Source organism: Bos javanicus, chromosome 27 (genome assembly GCF_032452875.1).
Source record: "Bos javanicus breed banteng chromosome 27, ARS-OSU_banteng_1.0, whole genome shotgun sequence".
NCBI classification, from domain to species: domain Eukaryota; kingdom Metazoa; phylum Chordata; class Mammalia; order Artiodactyla; family Bovidae; genus Bos; species Bos javanicus.
The window spans coordinates 26,151,730-26,177,325 of record NC_083894.1 but is presented as its reverse complement, the minus strand read 5'-3'; the positions used below and the strand labels follow the sequence as shown (position 1 = coordinate 26,177,325).

The 25,596-nt window shown below is 42.2% G+C and overlaps 1 long non-coding RNA gene across 1 annotated transcript in view; it reads left to right on the top strand.

Annotated features, from left to right (window-relative positions):
- Positions 1-5,141: 5,141 nt before the first annotated feature.
- LOC133240137 (uncharacterized) overlaps positions 5,142-25,596 on the top strand; it is a 56,225-nt gene continuing 35,770 nt past the window's right edge. The window contains exon 1 of the long non-coding RNA XR_009734126.1: positions 5,142-5,214. This is a non-coding gene — a long non-coding RNA (uncharacterized LOC133240137). The remainder of the gene's footprint in view (positions 5,215-25,596) is intronic.

Below are 25,596 nucleotides of genomic sequence, written 5' to 3'. Positions count from 1 at the left end.
TTTGTTATTTAATCCTAACAGCCATATATGATCTTGACTTCCTCTTCTGTAAAAGGAGAATGACAGTTATCATCTCAAAGCCTTTTGGAGAATAAACAAGATAATTTATGTACTTATTATAGTGCCTCACAGATAGTAAGCACTTGTGAGTATTAGTTGCCTTTATCTCTCTCCCTCTTCTTTCATCTTCTCTTTGGGCAGATAGGGATAAGGACAGAAAACTAGGACATTCCATTAAAGAGTTCATCCCTTGGTGCCGCAGAACCATCAGCTCCAACTCTTAATTTTCACACCACGTGACTCTTGTTTATTTCTGTCTTACACATTATCCCAACTTCGCAGAGAACTCACGTAACCAAGGCTCGAATTCCTGACCCACAGAAAAATAGATGTGTGTTGTTTCAAGCTGCTGAGTTTATTGAACTTCACAAAATTGTTCACTGCTGTACCCCCAGTACCTATAATAGAGAGGCTTTTCTTAGTTGAGAGGCTTTGATTATTCATTCTGTCTCCTTACTTGTTATGGGTTTGTTTAGACTTTGTTTCTTCGTGATTCAGTCTTGGTAGGCTGTATGTTTCTACACGGATTCCTTTTCAGTACAGGAATAATAAATAGAATATGCCCATTTCCTCTAGATTGTCCAATTTATTGGTGTGTAATTGCTCATGTGGTCTCTCCTGATTCTTTGTATTTCTTCAATATCTGTTGCAGTTCCTCCTCTTACATTTGTATTTCATTTTTTCTTGCTTAGTTCTGCTAAAGGTTTGTCAATTTGTTTATTCTTCAAAGAACGAACTCTTAGTTTTATTTTTCTTATTTATTTCTGTTCTGATCTTTATTATGTAATTTCTTATGCTACCTTTGGGCTTAGTCTATTCTTCTTTTTCTGGTTCCTTGAGATGCACGTTAGGCTGTTTATGTGGATCTTTCTTACTCTATGCATTTATAGCTATTAACTTTCCTCTTAGAATTGCTTTTGCTGCATCTCATAAGTTTTAGTATGTTGTATTTCCATTTTCATTTATCTCATTCAGCTCAGCCTGTGGGTACTGGAGAGGTTGGTTGGTAGCACCTGTTGGCAGGTGGGCTTGCTGTCAGGACCTTTAGTTGGGCGAGGTCACTGCCTGAGCTCTGCGGTTTAGTGAGGAGTGTGCTGCTGGCTGGGCTCCATGGTTGGTAGCACTTTGGCTGAGCTTCTTGTTCAAGCAGAGACCCTGAGGTGGGCTCCCTAGTTGGGTGGGGCTGCTATCTGTTTTGCATTCAGGTGGGGCCACTGCTGGGCTCTGCAGTCACTTTTGATCAGGCAGGGTGGGAGGCTCTATGCAGTATCAGGGTGGTGCCGCTAGCTGGACTCTGCAGAAGGGCAGGGCCCTGGGCTGTGCTCCACCACTGCTCCTGGACTGGTGGGGTCTAGGGGGTCTGGCTTCATGTGGGGTCACAGGCTGTATCCAGAAGTTGGGCAGGGCCCCTACTGGGCTTTGCACTCGGGTCGCTGTCCCTCAGGTGGACGGGGCAGGAGAGTGTGCTTCAGGGGTGGGCGTGGTCTCTGTTCAGAGCTCCCTGGTTGGGTGGGGCTGCAGACTCTGCTGCATCATTGCACAGGGTCACTGGCTGGGCTCCCTGCCCGCACCAGACCACAAGGCTGTTGTTCAGCAGGAGGGCAGGGCTGTAGACTCAGCTCCGCTGGCGTGGGCTGTAGGCTCTGAGGCTGCTCAGTCTCCCTGGTTGTGCGGGGCCTTAGCCAGTGTTCACCACTTGTGCCGGGCTGCTTGCATGACTCTCTGCCTGGATGGATTGTAAGCTGTGCTCCATGCCTTCTAGGCATCAGTAGCCAGGCTTCCTGGAGGGGTGAGATTGGGGGCTGTGCTTAGCAGTTGGGCAGAGCAGGGCCATAGAATGGGGTCCACACTGGTACTGCCCATTGTCTTGATATCCAAACTTGGCAGAGCTGATGACCAAGCTTCCTGGCCAGGTGGGGCTATTGGCTCAGCTCCGCAGAGAGGCAGACCTCTGGCAGGTATGTCTACTGGGGGCTGCTGCGAGGAAGATCTTAGTCCACTACTGTCTGGATGCTGCTTGCTGTAAGCCTCACCCCCTTTTCCATCTGTGGTCAAACTCTGCACATTCCCCTAGTGAGCCCCGTGACGTGAGACCCGAGTGGGCCTTCTGGGAAGGCCTGCAATGTGAGGGTGCTGGGTGACCACCTTGGGCTCTCTTTTTCTCTGGAGGAACCGTAGGCCCATGGGGGCCCTCTCAGTGGGGCTCTGTGCTGGCCTTGGGGAAGGTTCCGTGCGTTCCAAGTGAAGGCACTCCTCCTCCCCTTCTAGTGAGATCCTTCTTGGTCTCTGTGCCTCTCCACCAGGCTCTGGGATTTTCCTAGTGGAGTCTTGTCTCTGGAGAGCTGTAAGTTGGTCTTCTGGCGATGGAGACCAAAGTAGGAAATGACCTATGTCACCACCTTGATTCAGGAAGATGAAATGTCTACAGAAAGGAGACTGGTTTACCTTGTTTAACCCAGAGTTTCTCAAGCACATCTTACCAGGAAACTCTCTTTTCACAGAAACCCTTTTAATATCCATACAATCCACTCTGAGAAATGTTGCTAAGATGATTCCCTGATGTAAGACAGAGCTAGAACCCCATAAAGCCCACTCACTTATGTTTTCCCTATAAAAATTTAATGAATAGTTATAAATGATTCATAGAAAATTTATATTAAAAGGAATAGAGCCTTTATAGAAATATTGTGATAATTTCTCATTACGTTAAGACTATTTATTTTCATTACCTTAATTTTGTATTATGTCTTTTAATAATGCATTTGAAATTGTATTTCCCTCTAAGGAGAAGTGTTTAACTGTCACTCACTTATTCAAGGTGTGAAAAGGCCCTGAGCCTTATTCACAGCTTCTGCCATCTTTTTTTTCTTTAAGCTCCTGCCTTATTCTTGCAGTTACCTTCTGCTGCTGGAGTTAAATGTCTTTGCTGCAAATTCTAACGGCAAGAGCAAAAGGTTCTAATCTTATGCTCTGATAATCTTAGGTTGCCAAAGTTTCTGAATACATTTCGGATGTCTGAGCCTGAGTTTTCTGTTCACACAGCTGCTGTCTGCTTCTTTTAACTTGGCATTCTTTTGCGAGACAGAGATTATTGAGTGCACGGTGTTTAAACTGGCAGTGGGCTGGTTCCCTCATGATGGGCTCTTTCAGATAGATGATGCTTGGGCACCTGATCCCTTGTCATACCTGCAGCGATGTTACTCCTTAATTTAATTTAATACTCACATCACACAATGGGATACTTCCAGTCCACCTGTTCTCTAGTGCTAATGTCAGCTTTAGTCTTTGGTTTTTAATCTGACCAATGCTTTGTGCAAACTGCTCTTTTTTTTCTTTCAATCTTTAGACAGATTATAGACAGATCGGGGGGAAGAAAAGAATGTAGTGGTTATTTGTTTGTTTTGAATAAATTCCCAGGAATATGACACTGTGGGCATTGGTCAGTTCTCCACGGGATCTGACCTGCTTCCTGCAGATGCCTCTGGCCCGTTACTCCCATCTCTAGTCGCACCCCGGGGATCCTCTGTTGTTGTTGCAGCAGGGGGTGCTGTGCAAACCCACTGGGCATCCAGACATTAACAACTTAGAAACGTTGGGGCATTAATACTGATGGGGTGAACTTTGATCATGGACATTGGGAACATGATCAAATTGGGAACATTGGGACATTAGATAATATTTCTTCTCTCTACTCACAGTTCTAAAACATTTACAAAATGTTGTTTATTTATTCGGCTGAGTTGGGTCTTAGTTGTGGCACAGGGGATCTCCGTTGTGTCATGAGAACCTTTCGTTGCATGCACGTACTCTTTCTAGTTGCAGCACATGGGCTCCGTGGTTGCTGCGTGCATGCTTAGTTGCTCCATGGAGTGTGGGAATCTCAGTTCCCCATCCAAGAATAGAACCTGCGTCCCCTGCATTACAAGGCAGATTCTTAACCACTGGACCACCAGGGAATTGCTTCTGAAACATTTTTTATATGGTATATCAGACCATCCTGTAGGACCGAGAAGCCAGTTGTCAATAGTGGAGACCAACTTGAGAATGAGTATTTATAGTGGCTCCTCCTTCTGGCTTGCTTTGCTCACACTGTCGTTCATACTTTTTCCTTGGAATCCTGTATCTCAGTAAAGGACCCACAGGAGTCTTTCTTCCAAACTCTGCTTTCCGGGGCAATCCATGTTAAGACAAGTGACTAAGTTATAACTCTATCTGCTGTATTTCATGAAAATATGGGTTAAAAGAATCATCCTTTTATGATTCTGAATTTATTTCTAAAATGTTTAAAGAAGTATAAACGTAGGATCAAACTTAATTATACATTTAAAGAAGTGGAACAGCCTTAAAACTGTATCCATTAATTCTTCCTTCCTTGTCTCCTTTTTATGACCATTCTGAGGAAATGTTTTTAAGACATTTGGTAAGACACACATTCAGGGAGTGACTGCAGCCTGTGGATCCTGGCATTAGAATCGTTGGTACCATCACAGACATTCCCTCCCGGAACTCTTCTTTTCCTGCCCCACAGCCTATGGTGATGCCATTTACTAACCTGCATAAATTATAGACAGATATCAACTTGTGGGTTTCCCAGGTGACTCAGCGGTAAAGAATCCACCTGCCAATGCAGGAAACACGGGTTTCATCTCTGGGTCAGGAAGATTCCCTGGAGAATGAAATGGTGATCCACTCCAGTATTCTTGCCTGGAGTATCCCATGGACAGAGGAGCGTGGAGAGCTACAGTCCATGGGGTTGCAAAGAGTCAGACACAACTGAGTGACTAAACAACAACATATAATGTGTGTCTGGGAATTTACTTTTTATATCCTACAGCAATAAGAACATAAAAAAAAAAAAATAAAAAAATAAGGGTGAAGGAAAAAATGAGGGAAAAAATAATAATGCCACAGAGCTTATGTAATAACCACAAAGGCACGTCAGTTGTATGTGTGCATTGTAACTGTATGTGTGTTTCCTAGTTGCCAAAGAAAAAAGATATATATGTGTATATGTGTGTATATATATATATATATGGAACGAGCAATGATAGTTATTATGCCTATAAAATAAAAATTTACCTTCTTTCCAGGAGATGCAGAACCTGTATTGTATCAAGATCTAAGGAAAATTTCTCTGGTGTCTCCACAGAATAAGTGAGTTTTATATGGCTGATTAATATGTTCCATGACGTACCTGCCACACAGGTAAGAAGGACTTCATAGGACTATTTCTTTTAGCCTCCTTTGGTGTTGTCTAGGCGGCACTCTGACAGCCTCATTGACTGAGCAGGCCAAGAGCAACTCATCCCTGGGACCAGCTTCAATAAATAGGATTTCTCCCACGTGAACGTTTGATGAGAACTGAGTCAGCCTGGAGTTTGCTGGGAGTACAGTTGAAGTCTTATTGGATGCCACATCATTTAAATATGCATACCCTCATATGATAAGCACTTAAACTCTCTAGTACTGCTTCAGGTGTTTGGGTGAAAAATGAGTGATTTGGTCACTGGTGAAAGGGGACCACGTTGTCTGGACAGCAGAGAGTGCTTTGACATCTCTCACATTCCCTTTTGGGAATCTCCCCTCTACTAACATGATGTTTAACTGGTATTTGAATTTTGTTCCATATTACGCATCTCAGTCTTTGTGATGCATCTGTGGGGGTCTGATGTCAAGCAGGTTCACCGCTTGAAGTATTTTCTGCCTTTTTTCAGTGGTATGAGCTGATTCATTGGTAGGTTCCCCCAGTGACGTGGACATGGTCAGAGGAGGGGAGCTGTCTGCTGCAAGTTTGTGTTCTGCCAGACTTGAAGTGCAGCCTCCAGGAATGGGCGTCATACGGAGAGTATGGACACATATTTTGCACACCTGCTTTGGAAATTATTTCCATTCTATCAGGAGTGTCACAGGCATTTTTAACAATATCTCTTTGAAGGGAGGTGATGTCAGCACTGCTTTACAGACAAGGATCTGACAGATACTCATATTGGAGAAGAATTCTGAAGTTAAAACTTCTCATTGAGTAACATACATTAAAAAAAATTTTTTTTTTCCAAGATAGTCTTTTTCTTGACTTGTGTCTGTGGTTGGAAACCTTTTAAAACTAACTCAAATCTCAAATTTTCTGTAGTTTTTCTTGACCTCTGTTTTTAAAGAATTTATTTTTTTGGCCATACTGGGTCTACGTTGCTGCTCAGGCTACTCTCTGGTTGCAGTGCTAGGACTTCTCATTGCACTGGCTTCTCTTATTTCGAAGTTCAGGTTCTAGGGTGTGTGGGCTTCAGTGGTTGCGGCTCCCGGGCTCTAGAGCACAGGCTCAGTAGTTGTGGTGCATGGGCTTAGTTGCTCTGCAGCCTGTGGGATCTCCTGGATCAAGGATCGAACCCGTGTCTCTTGCATTGGCAGGTGGATTCTTTACCACTGAGCCACCAGGGAAGCCCTCCTGACCTCTTTTGGCTGAGTAAAAATTTTTATTCCTTCTGGCTTCAGTGGAGCTCTATATGAACATTTGTTTTGGCATGTTTTATTTTATAGTTAATTGCTGTTGTGATTCTTAAGGTTGGGGTCAGTCCTTTATCATCTCTGTAATGTTGCATTGCACGATATTTGAACATAGACCCTAGAGAGTTCTTTACTATGACCTGCCTCTACTGATCAGTTTCTGGTGAGATATCATTATATGCACAAGATCCCATTGTAGAAACCAAGAGTTATTTTTATGACAGGCAGTGGAAACCATTTTGACCTTCTTAACCTTCTAAGAAAGTAAGAAATTTCACTGCTCACATGAGAATGCTAATGAAGTCATATGTTTGCAGTGGGGAAGATAGGCAATTCCACATTGCCGTTCCCTCTCCTGACTGATACCTTAAAAGCAGATGCTAATAAAATGCAAACACGGTTTTAAATAGAATTGCATTATTGTGTCGTGACCCACTTGCCTGTGTGTTGACAGAGGGAACGCATAAGGAGCTATAGTGTCTGCAAAGTAGCCCCTGCGCAGACAAGCAGTATTCCAGCTATCAGCTTGCCTTTGTCAAATGGTAAAGGTGACTTCTATTGAAGACTAAAGCCATTTATCCCATCTTTGAGGAGCTGGTCCGTCTCCTGTCTCCCCTACCTACTGAGTAGGATAATATAGGACTCTCAGTACCTGAGAGTTAATGGTAGGCTTAGTAGAGAAAAGTGGTTGTGATCTTTCAGGTTGAGAAATTTGGGTGGATTAAGTGGCTAGTCATTGTTAGAAAAGGTAAGATTGAAGGGAGAAAAGCAGTTTCAGTAAAGGAAGATGGAAAAAGGCCACTGAACCTTGACTGAACCAACTCTTAGCCTGTTAGCTTGAGGGTTGAAAACTGCTGGAAAAAATCTAAGAGATTCTCAAAAACAGGGGCATGTGTTACTCCCCTTTGTATCCCTGAGATTAAACAGAGATTATCAAGCAGATGGTAGGCACTGTGAAATGTGTAGGAAATGGCACAGTGGAAGGTCATGGGCTTTGGAATCAAACAGATTCATGTGCAGATTTTGATTCTACCACTTTTCATCTGCATGTCCTTGGGAAACCTACTTAACCTATCTGATCTTCAGTTACTTTGTATATAGAAATGGAGATAGTACATGTTGCATAGATTTTTGTGAAGATTAAGTGAGGTCTTGTCAGAAAGTGCCAACATAGAGAAGTTGCCCAAGAAATGACAGTGTATTTGATGAGTAAATTTTTGATGACTAGAGATCAGTGTCTCTTTTTCCTTATATGAAATATGTTCTTTTATAATTTTTTTGTGAAGGATAAAATGATTATAAAAATTTCTACACAGGACCTAGGATAGCTGAAGCAAAACTAAAAAAAATACTGTGGGAGGAAACACTCTATCTGATTTTAACACATATTAAATATCTATTGTAGAATCTGGAGTTAGACTCATACGAATATGCCCAACTAATTTTTAATTGTTTTTTGAATTTTTTAATTGTGGTAAAAAACACATAACATAAAATTTATCATCTTAACCATTTTTAAGTGTACAGTTCAGTAATGTTAAGTATATTCATATTGTGCAAAGATCTTCAAAACTTTTCCTCCCCAACTGATTTTTGACAAAAGTACAAAAACAATTTAATAGAGGAAAGTTAATTTCTTCAGTGAATTATATTGGAGCAGTTGGACATTCATAGGCATAAAACTGAACTCAACCTCACACTTTATACAAATACTAATTAGCAATGGATCATAGGCTTAAATGTAAAATGTTAAATTATAAAAGTTTCAGTTAAAAAAAAAAGTAACTTTTGGGGATCTAAGACTGGGTAAGGATTTCATAGATTTGGCTCCAAAAGCATGATCCATAAAAGAAAAAATGGATAAATTGACCTCATAAGAATTAAAGACTTTGCGAAGGACCTCATGATGAGGACAAGGAGTTGCAGGCTGGGAGAAAATATCTGCAAATCACATATGTCATGTAAGACTAGTGTTGAAGATATGTAAAGACTCTTAAAGGTCAATAGTAGAAAACACAATCCAATAGAAATGGGCAAAAGACATGAACAGACATCTCACTGAAGAGTCTATACACACAACCAATAAACACGAGGAATATGTTTGGCATCATCAGCCATTCAGTTCAGTTCAGTTCAGTTGCTCAGTCGTGTCCGACTCTTTGCAACCCCATGACTCACGGCACGCCAGGCCTCCCTGTCCATCACCAACTCCCAGAGTTCACTCAAACTCATGTCCATCGAGTCAGTGATGGCATCCAGCCATCTCATCCTCTGTCGTCCCCTTCTCCTCCTGCCCCCAACCCCTCCCAGCATCAGAGTCTTTTCCGATGAGTCAGCTCTTCACATGAGGTGGTCAAAGGACTGGAGTTTCAGCTTTAGCATCAGTCCTTCCAATGAACACCCAGGACTGATCTCCTTTAGAATGGACTGGTTGGATCTCCTTGCAGTCCAAGGGACTCTCAAGAGTCTTCTCCAACACCACAGTTCAAAAGCATCAATTCTTCGGCACTCAGCTTTCTTCACATTCCAACTCTCACATCCATACATGACCACTGGAAAAACCATAGCCTTGACTAGATGGACCTTTATTGGCAAAGTAATGTCTCTGCTTTTCAATATGCTATCTAGGTTGGTCATAACTTTCCTTCCAAGGAGTAAGCGTCTTTTAATTTCATGGCTGCAGTCACCATCTGCAGTGATTTTGGAGCCCCCCAAAATAAAGTCTGACACTATTTCCACTGTTTCCCTATCTATTTGCCATGAAGTGATGGGACCAGATGCCATGATCTTAGTTTTCTGAATGTTGAGCTTTAAGCCAACTTTTTCACTCTCCTCTTTCACTTTCATCAGGAGGCTTTTTGGTTCCTCTTCACTTTCTGCCACAAGGGTGGTGTCATCTGCATATCTGAGGTTATTGATATTTCTCCTGGCAATCTTGATTCCAGCTTGTGCTTCTTCCAACCCAGCATTTCTCATGATGTACTCTGCATAGAAGTTAAATAAGCAGGGTGACAATATACAGCCTTGACGTACTGCTTTTCCTATTTGGAACTAGTCTGTTGTTCCATGTCCAGTTCTAACTGTTGCTTCCTGACTTTCATATAGGTTTCTCAAGAGGCAGGTCAGGTGGTCTGGTATTCCCATCTCTTGAAGAATTTTCCACAGTTTCTTGTGATCCACACAGTCAAAGGCTTTGGCATAGTCAACAAAGCAGAAATAGATGTTTTTCTGGAACTCGCTTGCTTTTTTGATGATCCAGTGGATGTTGGCAATTTGATCTCTGGTTCCTCTGCCTTTTCTAAAATCAGCTTGAACATCTGGAAGTTCACGGTTCACGTATTGCTGAAGCCTGGCTTGGAGAATTTTGAGCATTACTTTACTAGCGTGTGAGATGAGTGCAATTGTGCAGTAGTTTGAGCATTCTTTGTCATTGCCTTTCTTTGGGATTGGAATGAAAACTGACCTTTTCCAGTCCTGTGGCCACTGCTGAAGGAAATGCAAATTAAAGCCACAAAGAGATATTTCTACACACTTATCAGGATGGCAAAATAAAGCAACTTAGCATGCACACATTTTGGCAGGGGCTTAAAAATAAAAAAGCAAATGGGTTTCAGAGATGCAGTGTTTAAGAAGACTAAGGAATTTGCAGTCTAGTTGGGAAGAAATCTACAGCTTCCTGGTGGGCTGCTGTGTGTGGGGTCGCAGAGAGTCGGACATGACTGAAGTGACTCAGCAGCAGCAGCAGCAGCTACAGCTTCCAGGGCAGCATTGGCCAGTAGTTTTCCTTGAAGCTGAATATGTCTGTATCTGTGCTGTCCAGCCTCCTGGTCACAGTTCACCTACAGGTAGTGAACACTTGATATGCAGATCATGTGACTGAATTTTACATTTTATCTAATTTTGAGGAATTAAAAAAAATCATTTGGCTGCACCCCACAGCATGTGGGATCTTAGTTTCCCAACTCAGGATCCAATTCACACCCCCTTCACTGGAAGCATGGAGTCTTAACCACTGGACCACCAGGGAAGCCGCTGAGTAATTAGAATTTAATTTACATAGTGCATGTGGCTAGTGCTGCTGTACTGGACAGTGTGGAGAAGCGGTGCGTTCAGGAAGCAGGAGGAAGCATTTCGAGCATAGGCAGCTCAAGGAGGTTGACCCAAACCATGTTTTCTCACTGAAACATGGCAAGTTTAGATCAGATCAAACAAGTTTTTGGTTGGAATCTTGGAAGTCACTGACTTACATGGCTTCAAAGAAAAACTTGGAATTGCTGTGGAGAGGTGGACTCAAAAGACATTACTTTCCCCACTACTTAGGGCAATGACTTTACACTGGGGTTATGCATAATGGTGACCCATGGAGGAGAAATGAAAGAGATAATATGAATATAAAATTATATGTAGCAGTATTGACCAGAATGGAATATCATGTAACTTTGCATCCCCCAGTTGGTACATCACACACGCCTTGAGATCCTTTAGTCCTACAGGGGTACACAGTAGGTGCATGGAAGGATTTCTGCTCTGCTGGTAACCTGAATCTGAATGTCAAGTGGCTCTTGCCCTAACCATGGGATGCCGAACCCTTTCTGGGTCTTGATAAGAGGGTCGGACTAGTGATTTTAAGACTCTTTCTAATTCTCAGGTTTTACTTATTTTTTATTTTTATTTATTTAGCAAGCACACTTTAATCCATCAAATGTGAGAACAGTCTATGTTTTTTAGGTGCAAAGACTCTCCTCCCCAGCCCTCGTGTGTGTGCTAAGTTGCTTCAGTCGTGTCTGACTCTTTGCAACCCCATGGACTGTAGCCTTCTGTCCATGAGATTCTCCAGGCAAGAATTCTGGAGTGGGTTGCCATGCCCTCCTCCAGGGGATCTTCCCCAGCTAGGGATCGAACCTGTGTCTCTTACATCTCCTGCATTGGCAGGTGGGTTCTTTACTGCCGCCTGGGAAGCCCCCTCCCCAGCATACCCCATCTCAAAATGGTGAAAGTAGAGTGCTGAACTGTTATGCAGAAAGTCATAAGGGAAATCCCATTTTGGGTCTTATCTGAATCGTGATACCATGAATGCAATATTTGAATCTTTTTTTGGGGGGGAGGCATGAAGTATATCTTGCATGATCTCAGTTCCCTGACCCAGGGATTGAACCCAGCCCATGGCAGTGAAAGTGCTGAATCTTAACCACTAGACCACTAGGGAGCTCCCAATATTTGATATTTAAAAGAATAAGAAAAACCAGACTTTATCCAAGAATGATCTATTGCAGAAGATGAATTTTTCCTCGAGTGCCTTTGAGGGTCATGGCTTCACCAAGATGTGTTAAGCTTAATAAATAGTTTGTGTCTATGGGGGCACTTTCAGGTTTCTTCCGGTAAGAAACTCTGCTCCTGCTGGTAACCTGAATCTGAATGTCAAGTGACTCTAGCCCTAACCATGGGATGCCTTCACAGTAGCTCCAAAAGTGCCCTCAGTGTCCCTATGACTCAAAAGAACCAGGAGACATAATTTCTGCTGGCTTCTGGGGTGACACTTCAGGGACTGGGTTTGCAAAGGAGAATACTTTCAAAAGAGATCGTGTACGTTAGGCCTCTTTTTCCCAGGGACCCAGCACTTAATTGTCTATTTCCTGTGAAGGGCACATGGGGGAACTGAGGCTTGTCTTCTCACGATGCACGGAGATCCCTAACTCGCAGACTGACTGGTGCAACCTCCCTCTGTTCTCTCTGCTAATTAGACTTCCTCCCTTGAGTTAGAGGTCTGGGCATTTAACGGATGAAATGGTGAGCAGCTGGAGAAGGCTGCACTCTTTGATGGAATTAAGTCCCAGAGATCCCCAAGGAGAGGTTTGGTGAGGGAGCCCTTGGTTGTTAGTCAGGAGGTAGGTAGGCTGCAGCTAGAAATTTTCACGGCTAAAAATCTTTACTCAATGGGAGGCTGTAAGCACAACCCGTCCTAGATAAACACAGAGCAGGGAGCAGGCTGATCTCCCCTGCACCGCTTGGTCTGTGTGTTTACCTTGAGCTGGCTGGGTGAGTTTGGCTCATCCAAGAGCTGAGTGCACGGACAATTGAGGGTTTCGGAGCAGTTGAGTTTGTGTGCATTTAATATCATGTATAATTTCATTTAGAATTTGGGGTTTTATTTTAGATTCTCAAGACAATTCATAGAGTCAAAATAACATGGTAGATCAAACATTTTACCCAGCTTAAATGTTCCCCTCATGAAAATGGGTACTTTCAGTAAAGGGAGTTGACTACAAAGATTGGCAAAGGACACTTGGGACTTGATTTTATGTTTCTAGCTGTTGTTGTTGTTGTTTTTTTTTCTTTTTCTCTGAGTCAAAGGGAACCTAAACTGATGTCCTAGTCAGCTGAGACGGCTGCTGCTTTGTCATTTTCTGTCTTGGACTTTGACGTTCTCTTTCTTTTGGCTCTAAGTGTGTGTGTGTGTGAATGTTTTTGTGGGAGACAGAACCTGAGAGGAAGTCTCTCTGCGTTCTTCTCCCTTTGAGTTCACCGGTTTGTATTTTTGATCTAGTAATTTCTTCGGGCTAGTTTCTTTCTTGGCCAGTGTACTGCCCCTGTTCAGTACTTAATCATTACACCATGGAGGGACTAAAGCAATGTGATGAAGGGGTCCAGCTGATTTAATGGTGTAGAAGCCTTTTTCAGATTTGACTTGCTTCCTTGGTGGCTCAGACGATAAAGAATCTGCCTGTAGTGCAGGAGACTTGAGTTTGATCCCTGGGTCAGGAATATCCCCTGGAGAAGGGCATGGCAACCCACTCCAGTATTCTTGCCTGGAGAATCCCATGGACAGAGGAGACTGGTGGCTACAGTCCATGGGGTGGCAAAGAGTTGGACACGACTGAACAACCAAAACTTTCATGAAGCCACTTTAGAGCTTATGAACAAAGTGTAGATTATTGCTTTGAGATACCCTCTACTTGTGTCCTAACAATGAATTTTTATGCTAAAAACATCAGCAGTAAGGAACCATTATGAATTGTGGGTCTATACACATTTTCCACTGATTATTTTTTTATGTTATCACCATGCATTCTTCATTGTGTGATTGAAATAAATCTTTGTGAATGTAGGGACCCCTTATCCAGCTCAAGTCATTAATTCTTTTGACTGTGGACCTTCTTCATTAATTACCTATTTAGGAAGTGAATTTTCTCATGTCCATTTATAATCTTACAGAGAACTGCAGAAGTTTTAGGAAAATTTGTTCAGTTGTTTGGGAGCTTTCCAAATGCAAAAGCAAAAAAGTATTTGTCAGCCATTCAAAAAATTATTCAAATCATCTGTTGTACTCAGAAACCTTGAAAATAGATCAATTTACATATGACATTTATTATAGCTATTTATAGTTTGATTTACAAAATATGCTCAGCATGCAAACTTGCTAGATGCATACTAAAAGAATGAATGCTTGAAGGAATTTTTAGCAAAAGTTTAACTGAACTCCTGCTCAGCCAGGCTTGGTGGAAATGTGTGTTCTTGACTTGCATATGTTTTGTCTCAAAAAAAGATAAATGAATATGCCTTTACTAAAAGAAAGTATTATATATTGTAGGATTTAAATGGGGGTTTTTACCTTGCATTCTATTACTTCTCTCATTAAATTCTAGGGTAAGTAATGCCATGTACTGCAGAAAATACAAAGGAAATGTAAGACATGACCTCTTCTTTTGGAATCCTGCAGTTCAGTTAGGGAGATACGGCTAGCGTGTATCAAACTATCATCACGATCAGCAAGACAGTGTATAATCAGATGGAACATTGTGAGGTATGGATTGAAATTACCAGAGAACTTCAGAGAAGGGGGGAAGAATGTGGGTTGAAATGATCAGAGAAAAAGAATTAGTGTATCAGTTGGGCCAACTTGGACAACTTAACATTCAAGCTTCCTAGATTCATCTGTCTTCAAAAAATAAAATCCATTCCATTTTCTCTTGGTTGAATGAATCCCTTCCTGGAACTCTTTCAAGGTGTGTGTTAGTCCTTCTTTATTGAATCCTCTCTTAACCTTGCCTAGTATTTTCATCTCTTTCTGTCTCTTTGAGATTCGTGTTGAGCAATTTCCTCAGATCGATCTTGGCACTAGTCCTCTTTTCCTGTGTTGACTCTGCTCTTTAATGCATTTCGTGAATTTTATAATTTCAGTCTCTCTTTCTATGTATGTACATATAAGTATATATATATATAAAGTTCCTAGAAATATTACTTTCTTATTTTGATGCCTTCTCTCTGAGCTTTTTCTTTGCTGACTTTACTTTTTGAACAATATTCTGTTCTTACACTTTTCCCGTGTCTTCTTTTAGGTTCTTAATCATTTGAAACATAGTTATTTTTTAGCTTATTCAGATTATCTGTATTTATAGATCGAGGATCTAATCCTGCAGTTTATTGCAGTAGTGCATAGATTCGTAGTGGATTTATGAAATATTGCTCATGTGTTTATAATTATTGAGCTCCAAGTTCATCTTCACTGGTACTTTATCTGTGGGCCATGTGGCCAGGATTAGGAACATAGCCTTTCAGAGTTGGTTTGCATTAGCGTTCCAGGGGCTTAACAACCTGAGACAAATTTTTATGTTGATATCTTGGATTGAGGGTTAGCACGTCATGTACTAGTATAAACTCAAACCAAAAAATCTGGGTGTTGCCTGGACTCAGATATATGCATTCTTAGGAGAGAATATTTTTTCCACCGAAGATTAGGCTTGAAATAGACAACTTTTTTTTTTTTTTTAATCTCCATACCTCTGGTTAGTTTGTTTTTTCTTTAATCCACTTTTCATGAAAGTGAGTCTTTAAAAGGTCCCAGCTTAAATCAGAAGCCTGAATTCTAATTCCAACACAGACAAAAAAATTAACACCCTTAGAGTACCCCCCAAACAATAATGTCCCCTTCCTTCCTCTGTACCTTGCCCTGTGATACCAATTGGAAGGTTTACCTCTCTGGTTTTTAGCTGCTTCTTATTTATGGCATTTGAGAATTTTATTTTCTTGCAAATTCACCTATACTTTTAAAGAGTGGTTGCTGTATTTTATCCAGCATCTTTAGATTTACTATAGAAGATTTAGATTTACTATAGAAGAAGAATTTTCAGGACTCTTTTCCCCGCTTTTGTCAGAACCGGAGGTCCTTTTAGTCGCTCAGTCGTGCCCAGCTCTTTGAGACCCCATGGACTGCTGTTCGCTGGGCTTCTCTATCTATGGACTTCTCCAGGCAAGAATAGTGGAGAGGGTAGCCATTTCCTTCTCCAGGGTATCTTCCTGACCCGGGGATCGAACCTGAGTCTCCTGCATTGCAAGCAGATTCTTTACCATCTGAGTCACATATTCCAAACCTTCTTATCCTTATGAGCTTCGTGACTGGAATTACCCTTTTGCTTGCCAAAGTTATCAATCAATCTCTCTTTTGGGGGCAGCTTCTTGTCTGCCTAAAATAAGCATAGATTTCCATTTTGAAAAGGTTTCCACTTGATGGATATTTCTGTCTTTCTATAAATCTTCTTGAGCTTTGTTCTAAGATGCAGATAAAATACTCAGAAACAGTTTGATCCTTTCCAATATTGCTTTATTCCTCATGCCGTGGGCTTCCCTGATGGCTCAGATGGTAAAGAATCTCCCTGCAATGCAGGAGACCTGGGTTTGATTCCTGGGTTGGGAAGAGCCTCTGGAGAAGGGAAAGGCTACCCACTTTAGGATTTTTACCTGGAGAATCCCATGGACAGAGGAGCCTGGAGGGCTACAGTCCATGGGGTTGCGAAGAGTCAGAGACAACTGAGCACCTAACACTGTGACTTTTCACTTCCCGTTGTCGTACAGTATATCCTGGATTTGTAGAGTATTCATATAGATTGTAAAGTGCTGGGTCCAAAATCTCAAATCTGAGACAAAATGGTGAAAAAAAAGGACACGGCTTTGAGAATTTAATGACTCCGAAAGTCTAAATGTACTTTTTCTTAAGTTCTGAATGTTCAGAATCTCTGAGCATTTGGATAGAATTGCATTGCCTCCCTCATTGGAGTGAAGTCTCTTTATTATCTGAGTTCCTATCCTGTTTATTCAGACTGATTTTCTATGAGGGAGACATGGCCACACATGTTTTTGTTATGGCTAATGTCATTGCTTCCTTAGGACAGCGGCCAGAGAAATGAAGTAACTGAGTTGACTGAGCTGGAGCAATGACATATCCATTCAACCCATGTTCTTCTGCTCATTCTGCCTGTCATTGACTCAACAAAGAGCTAATGAACCCCTGCCATGGGCCAGGAATTGTATTAGCAGTGAGAACGTAAAGATTAATAAGATATGAACCATGGGACACCTGAACGGTAGGTGGGACCCTGCATACTGGAGTTCCAGAACGGGGCCACTGGCCAACCCAGCACTCAGACTCTGTTGAAGAGCGCTGCCCTGTGCTGGAATTTGGGTCAGAGAGAATCTTCACCAAGTAGACTAAGGTTCTCAGGGAAACTGTGGCAGCCAGAAGCAATTGCAGGATGTCCCTGGCGGTCCAGTGACTATGACTCTGTGCTTCCAGTACAAGAAGCCTGGGTTCAGTGCCTACTTGGGGAACTAGGCATGTGGGAACTAGGATCCCATATGTCACATGGTTTTGGTTTTAATCAGGGCAATATGATGCATGGATCTGCTTTGAAACTCAGAAAATGAGTGCAAGTCCTGAGTTTTTATTTAGAAACTTCATGGCCTCAGGGAAGTTACTGAACCTTTATCCCTTCATCCACAAAATGGAAGTACTAATACATGGGTAAGGATTACTATAAGAATTAAATGAGTGTTCTAATAAAGTATCTAGCATGGTGTATAATATATAGTGTAAATTCAATAGATGTTTGGTCCATTTCTCTCTACACATCCAAAAACAAAACAAAACCAAAAAAAACAAGCATTGACGCATGAAAAGCAGCCATGAATCCTCCATACCATCTCACAGTATCCACACAAGTAATTATATGGATGAAATCAACTCTTCACTTGGCTAGGATTGCTGCCCAGTCAAGTGGCTATTAGCAGAAATAAGTTACCTGCCATCGTTTCCACTGTAAAAGACATCTTGATTATGGTGCCCTGTGAGTTTTCTGATTAAATAAATCCAAATTATCATGTTCGCTAAAATGCTCCTCTATTATCATGGGTAGAAGATGTAGAAAAGTAGATTTGAATCAAATATAACATAGCAGATGGAGAAGGCGATGGCACCCCACTCCAGTACTCTTGCCTGGAAAATCCCATGGACAGAGGAGCCTGGTGGGCTGCGGTCCATGGAGTCGCTAGGAGTCGGACACGACTGAGCGACTTCACTTTCACTTTTCGCTTTCATGCATTGGAGAAGGAAATGGCAACCCACTCCAGTGTCCTTGCCTGGAGAGTCCCGGGGATGGCGGAGCCGGGTGGGCTGCTGTTTCTGGGGTCGCAAAGAGTTGGACACAACTGAAGTGACTTAGCAGCAACATAGCAGAGGTTTTCTAATTATGACTGTTTTCTGAAAGTACGACACAATTAACTAAGTTCAGAGTCCTGGTTGTGTTCAAGAAGTTGGGATCCCATTTGTCCAAAATGGAACAGAGAGTTCATCCAAATTATGTTCCAACTGTGATGTTTCTTAGATGGATGATTTGGCATTTATTAGATCCAAAGGCGGGAAGTCTAGCTATCTTCTGAAAAGGTTTTTCTGTTAAGTGAAAAGTATTCGAGGGAGCCAATTTTCAGCCAATGGGTAATGCTTTTGGAATGCTTATGAAGACTCTAGGCTGTCGTCTTGGACATGTGTGAACTTGGTGAGAAAAAACATTTCTTCAAGTGTTTTATAAAATTTCTGATGTTTCAATAACTTAACCATGGCTAAACGTTTTTTATTTTGCCCCTGATTTATTTCACTTTTGGGTTCGCCCAGAAGGCAGGAAATGAGATGCTTTGGTTCCCCAGAAAATATCTACAGTATAAAGAATCAGGAGAGAATCGTGGAAAGCGAATTGTACTTGGAATTGGGAGCTTTAAAATTATGTCCTGGCTCAATCTTTGGCAAGTCACTTAATATGATACCTCACCTGTAAGTATCATGTTGCTGTTTAGTTGATAAGTTGTGTCTGACTCTTTTGTGATCCCATGGACTGTAGCCCACCAGGCTCCTCTGTCCATGGGATTCTCCAGACAAGAATGGTGGAGTGGGTTATCATTTCCTTCTCCAGGGATCTTCCCAACCCAGGGGTCAAAACCGAGTCTCCTGCATTGGCAGGTGGGTTCTTTACCCACTGAGCCACCAGGGAAGCCCCTATATTACCTATTTGGAAATAACTATGAAAATTGCCCTTCTGTCTTACCCAACAGGATCATTGTGGGATCAGGGTTCTGAGAATCAGGGTTTCCTGCCTTCCCCCAGCAGCATTAGTATGTCCAGAAGAGTCTGGAAAATGGGTGAGACCTTGTGCTTGTACCACTGCAGCCACAGATATTCACGATGAGACATTGGCACCCCCAAGGGGACTCACTCACGTTTCCTGTCCTGCTTCCAGTATTTCTCAAGAGTAGCTGGTAAAGCCTCATGAGAAAGAACTTGTGAGGGGGGCAGATTCTGCTTGTGCATGGGGTTCCCAGGGATTCCACACTGCTTCATTAACCCTCATTTGACCTTTACGAATTTGTTAAAATTTTAGCCATTTTCTTTTTATCCACTTTTAGCTGCCACTTCCTTTCAGACTCTGCCAAGAGGGAAGTAGTTCGTATCTTCCATCCCTCCTCAGAGGGGTTCAGTACTCATGAGAATTTAGTTCACGTGAATGCTTTATGCTCTCAGCTCTGATGGGCTCAAGAGTAGTTATAATTCTGTAGATTACTTTGCATTTTCTCATTGTTAGGGTGGCTCAGTAGTCCCTTGTGGCTTTCTATATCCTAAGTGGACATGGAAGAGTTTAGTAAACTTTAGTGAAGGAACTGTTTATGGGAATGCATATAGCATCCAGGCATACCTCAGAGATATTGTGGGTTTGGTTCCAGACCACCGCAATAAAACAAGTATCCCAATAAAATGAGTTGTGTGAATGTTTTGGTTTCCCAGTGCATATAAAAGTTACTTTTGTATTATATTGTGGTCTACTCAGTGGGCAATAGTAGCATTACATCTAAAAAAGTGTACATACCTTGATTTAAAAATACAAAACAAGGTTAACAAAAAGGATTTATTGTATAGCAGGGAAATGTATTGAGTATCTTGTAATAACATACAATGGAAAAGAATCTAAAAAAACTATTAACTGAATCACTATGCTGTACACCTAAAATTAAACCAGTGTTGTAAATCAACTCTGTGTCCATGCTAAGTCACTTCAGTTGTGTCTGAGTCTTTGCAACCCCATGGACTGTAGCCCACCAGGCTTCTCTGTCCATGGGGTTCTCCAGGCAAAAATACTGGAGGGGGTTGCCATGACCTCCTCCAGAGGATCTTCCTGACCCAGGGATTGAACCTGAATTTCCTGTGTCTCCTGCATTACAGGTGGATTCTTTACCACTGAGCCACCAGGGAAGCCCATACTTCAATAAAAAACAAAACTATGATATTAAAAAGATCACCAACCACAGATCACCATAACAAATTTAATAATAAAGTAAATAAAGTTTGAAATATTGTGAGAATTACCAAAATGTGACACAGAGACAGAATGTGAGCAAACACTGCTGGAAAATAGCAGCAGTGGACTTCTCAAGGCAGGGTTGCCACAGACTTTCAGTCTATAAAATGCACTCAGTAAAGGGAAATGCAGTACAATGAGGTCTGCCTGTACATGAAAGAAAAGTGATAATTCAGCACCTATACACGAACACACAAGTGATAATACAGCACCTATACACGAACACACAAGTGATAATACAGCACCTATACACGAACACACAAATGATAATACAGCACCTATACACGAACACACAAATGATAATACAGCACCTGTACACGAAACACAAGTGATAATTCAGCACCTATACACGAAACACAAGGGATAATTCAGCACCTGTACACGAACACACAAGTGATAATACAGCACCTGTACACGAACACACAAGTGATAATTCAGCACCTATACACGAACACACAAGTGATAATTCAGCACCTGTACACGAACACACAAGTGATAATACAGCACCTGTACACGAACACACAAGTGATAATTCAGCACCTATACACGAAACACAAGTGATAATTCAGCACCTATACACGAAACACAAGGGATAATTCAGCACCTATACACGAAACACAAGGGATAATTCAGCACCTATACACGAAACACAAGGGATAATTCAGCACCTGTACACGAACACACAAGTGATAATACAGCACCTGTACACGAACACACAAGTGATAATTCAGCACCTATACATGAACACACAAGTGATAATTCAGCACCTGTACACGAACACACAAGTGATAATACAGCACCTGTACACGAACACACAAGTGATAATTCAGCACCTATACACGAACACACAAGTGATAATTCAGCACCTGTACACGAACACACAAGTGATAATACAGCACCTGTACACGAACACACAAGTGATAATTCAGCACCTGTACACGAACACGCAAGTGATAATTCAGCACCTGTACACGAACACGCAAGTGATAATACAGCACCTATACACGAACACGCAAGTGATAATTCAGCACCTGTACACGAACACGCAAGTGATAATTCAGCACCTGTACACGAACACGCAAGTGATAATACAGCACCTGTACACGAACACGCAAGTGATAATCCAGCACCTGTACACGAACACGCAAGTGATAATCCAGCACCTGTACACGAACACGCAAGTGATAATACAGCACCTGTACACGAACACGCAAGTGATAATACAGCACCTGTACACGAACACGCAAGTGATAATACAGCACCTGTATACGAACACGCAAGTGATAATCCAGCACCTGTACACGAACACGCAAGTGATAATACAGCACCTGTACACGAACACGCAAGTGATAATACAGCACCTGTACACGAACACGCAAGTGATAATTCAGCACCTGTACACGAACACACAAGTGATAATACAGCACCTGTTCACGAACACACAAGTGATAATACAGCACCTATACACGAACACACAAGTGATAATACAGCACCTATACACGAACACGCAAGTGATAATACAGCACCTATACACGAACACGCAAGTGATAATCCAGCACCTGTACACGAACACGCAAGTGATAATACAGCACCTGTACACGAACACGCAAGTGATAATACAGCACCTGTACACGAACACGCAAGTGATAATACAGCACCTGTACACGAACACGCAAGTGATAATTCAGCACCTATACACGAACACGCAAGTGATAATACAGCACCTGTACACGAACACACAAGTGATAATACAGCACCTATACACGAACACGCAAGTGATAATACCAGCCCCGGGGCTGGTAATTGCCAAGCACTGTTACCACCTTGTATGGGTTGAATTGTGTCCCTCAAAAAGATCTGTTGAAGTTTTAATCCTCTATTCCTAGGGATGTGGTCGTATTTGGAAAGAGAATCTGTGAGTGTAAGCAAGTCAAGATGAGGTTACAAAGGCAGAACATCCTCCAATATGACTGGCATTCTTATAAGAAAGGAGAAGAAACACAGAAACACTTGGAGAACACCACGTGGTGGAAGACGGAGAGAACACAGCAATAGCTCTACAAACCGAGGCACACCAAGGGCGTCCAGTAAACCCCAGAAGCCAGGCAGGGGCCAGGAAGGGCCATTCCTTGGGCACTGAGATCATGGGCCTGCCAACACCTTCATTTCAAATGTACAGTCCCTGGACAAATGTCTGTTATTTTATACCACTCAATGTATGGTAATAATTTTAATGTTTATTTGTATTTATTTATTTTTATCTTGGCTCCACTGGGTCTTAGTTGCGGCATGCGGGATCTGTTAATAGTTCCCCGACCAGGGATTGAACCCAGGCCCCCTGCATTGGGAGCGCGGAGTCTTAGCTACGGGACCCTCAGGGAAGTCCCAGTGTATGGTAATTTGTTATGGCAGCCTTAGGAAATGAAAACAGACCTTCAGGCATGAAGGGGCAGGGGAATGGAGGCAGAAAGAGCCAGGGCGAGCTGTAATCTCAGAGCAGCGCCCACACAGAGGAGGGTGGACGTCTTCTGTTCCGTCCTTCTCCCCCTGGGAAGCTTTTTGCCTAAACTCAGCTGGAAGTTGAGGGCAAGGTTGCTGGTTGAGGGAGTTGGTGCCTGTTAACCTCTTGGGGCAGAGAGCAGACTGACTCCAAAACGTGGGGAGGATGAGCAGCCTGGCCAGTCCAGCCAGGCTTTGTATCACAATGTAACTTTATAAATCTGTTTCTCCTAGGTGGAAGTGGGTCACCAAAAAGACCACAGAGTTAGTAAATCTGCGGTTTTGTCCCAGCCATGTGCTGACTCACTGTGACCTCTAACACTTCGCTTAACCTTTCTGACCCGCTTCTTTCCTCATCTGTAGTCAGTGGTGAGACTGGATGACCTCCATGGTTTCTTCCTGGCCTCGTGTTGTGTGTACAGGGATGAGTAATCTTACATCAGGCAAAAGAGGTCTAAAATAATTTTTCTGAGGTCTGTAACTTGAAGCTTTTATGATATTGAGCCAGGTTCAGAGAAGACAACTATCAGTGTTGTTGATGATCATTGTACCTTTGCTGGACTTGTCTTTTACAAGTTAAAAAATGTATTTTCATGTCTACCATCTCTCTCTATATTTCTTTCTTTCTTTTTTACCATTTTTATTTGATGTGCATCATTTTTAAAGTCTTAATTGAATTTTTTACAAAGTTGCTTCTGTTCTGTGATTTTTGGCTGCAAGCCACGTGGGGTCTTAGTTCCCTGACCAGGGATTGAACCAGCACCGCCTACATCAGAAGGCGAAGTCTTATCCACTGGACTTGCCAGAGAAGTCCCTACAATCTCTTTTTAATGTAGCAGTTCTGTGAAAATTTTGTCACTTAGGGGTTAAAATTGTTTGTGTGTGTGTGTGTGTGTTTTCTTACAGTCCAAGTGGTCCATCTAAGAGAAAATTTGAGTTTCTGATTAATGCCATTTGCTTTTGTCAAGGAACTCGCCACTTTATCACTTTTAGATCATCTTTTCAGTTACTCTTTCAGCATAGAGTGGACAAGAAAGAAAGAGTATGGGTGTTAAGGAGCCAAAGGTTATCTTATTGATTTTTTTTTTTTTTTTGAGGAGGGTTCCTCTAAGTCAATGGTGAATATACTGTAAACTCTTTGTTCTTCCACATGGGCTGTAGAATTCTTAATGTGGTGATGCCCTTGGGGGCTCTGTTATTGTTGATCCAGATGCTAGAGTTGGCTTTGAGCAAAGGCAAAGGCTAATGATCCAGTAATGTTACACATCACAGACAAAGCCAGTGGAATCAGTTATATTTCCTGGTGTCTGCAAGGTGATCTTTTCCCCTTTCTGTGATGCCTCACTCAATTCATAGCTCATTCCCCAAATTTTCTCATCACATGAATCCACCGTTACCATTTTTCTTCTGCTTTCAAAATACTCTTGGGTAACAGTTCTTCAGAAATGACCTTCTGACGTCAACCTATTTCTCACAGCAGAAATCAGGAGGACTTACAATATGGTGACATGGGGAAGGATATACCTATTTAGGGACCAGAAAACTCAACCAAAGTTAGGATAGACGCATACTCACGAGAATATATGACTGTGTTCCTTTTCTTTTTTTTTTCATGTATATAACAGGACAGTAATATGTGGATGTAAATCAGGGGTCCACAACCCCCTGTTAGAAACAGGGGCGCACAGCAGGAGGTGAACAGTGGGTGAGAGAGTGAAGCTCCAGCTGTATTTACAGCCACTCCCCATCACTGAAATCCCCCTGGTCCATAGAAAAATTGGCTTCCATGAAACTGTTCCCGGTGCCAAAAAGGTTGGGGACCACTGAATAGACCTGGCAGTGGCTCATCTGATATGGAGGAGCCAATTGCAGACTAGCTAAGTGTGAGTCCGTGACTGCACAGGAGGCATTGAGGCAGAGGGAAGCTCGAGATGTAGAGACCCCAGCTGGCAGCAGGAGGGAGAGTCAGCCCATTGGACAGACTTGTGTGTCTGCCTCCATGAAGTGTGTTTGCAAAGTCAGGAGAAGGAAGGAATCCTAAGTAACCCCAGGGGTCTTTGGGTAGAACTGCATTCTCATGTATTATACTTGTTTCTTTTATAATACTGTGTGTTTTAAGAACACTGTTCTGCCAAAGGGGGTTCCCTGGTAGCACAGATGGTGAAGAATCCGCCTGCAATGTGGGAAACCTGGGTTCGATCCCTGGGTTGGGAAGATCCCCTGGAGGAGGGCATGGCAACCCACTCCAGTATTCTCACCTGGAGAATCCCTATGGACCAAGGAGCCTGGCAGCTACAGACCAGGGGGTTGCAAAGAGTCGGATGTGACTGAGTGACTAAGCACACATTCTGCCAAAGAGGTAGAAAAGAGTTCTTGGATTAGGAAAATAAGTTAATCAAGAGATACCCAGGTGACTGATGTCAGTACATTTACCAGGTTCCCTGCCAGTAGGTAAACTGAGGCCCTAGTCAGTAAGCTGCACATGATTCAAGGTCATCATTTAGGCAAAATGAAGAGCTTGTAAGGGTTGAAATGGCCTTGGCACACTCAATATGTGGTATGTATGCAACATCAATTTTTTGTTACATGAACTAAGCATGGTTTCCTGGTAAGAGAAACTGTTCCACCTGGTGAAGTTTGATACTGACTTCCTTTCTTATACCAAAATAAATTCCAGAAGGATCGAATGTTTAAACATTAAAATATGGATCTATAAAAACACTAGACTAAAACTTTTATGAATTTTAAAAATGATCTTGGCATGGGTATGGCTCTTTTAATCATGATATAAAGCTTAGAACCATAAAGCAAAGGATAAACAGATTTGCCTATATAAAAATAAAAAAATTCTACTTGAAAAAAA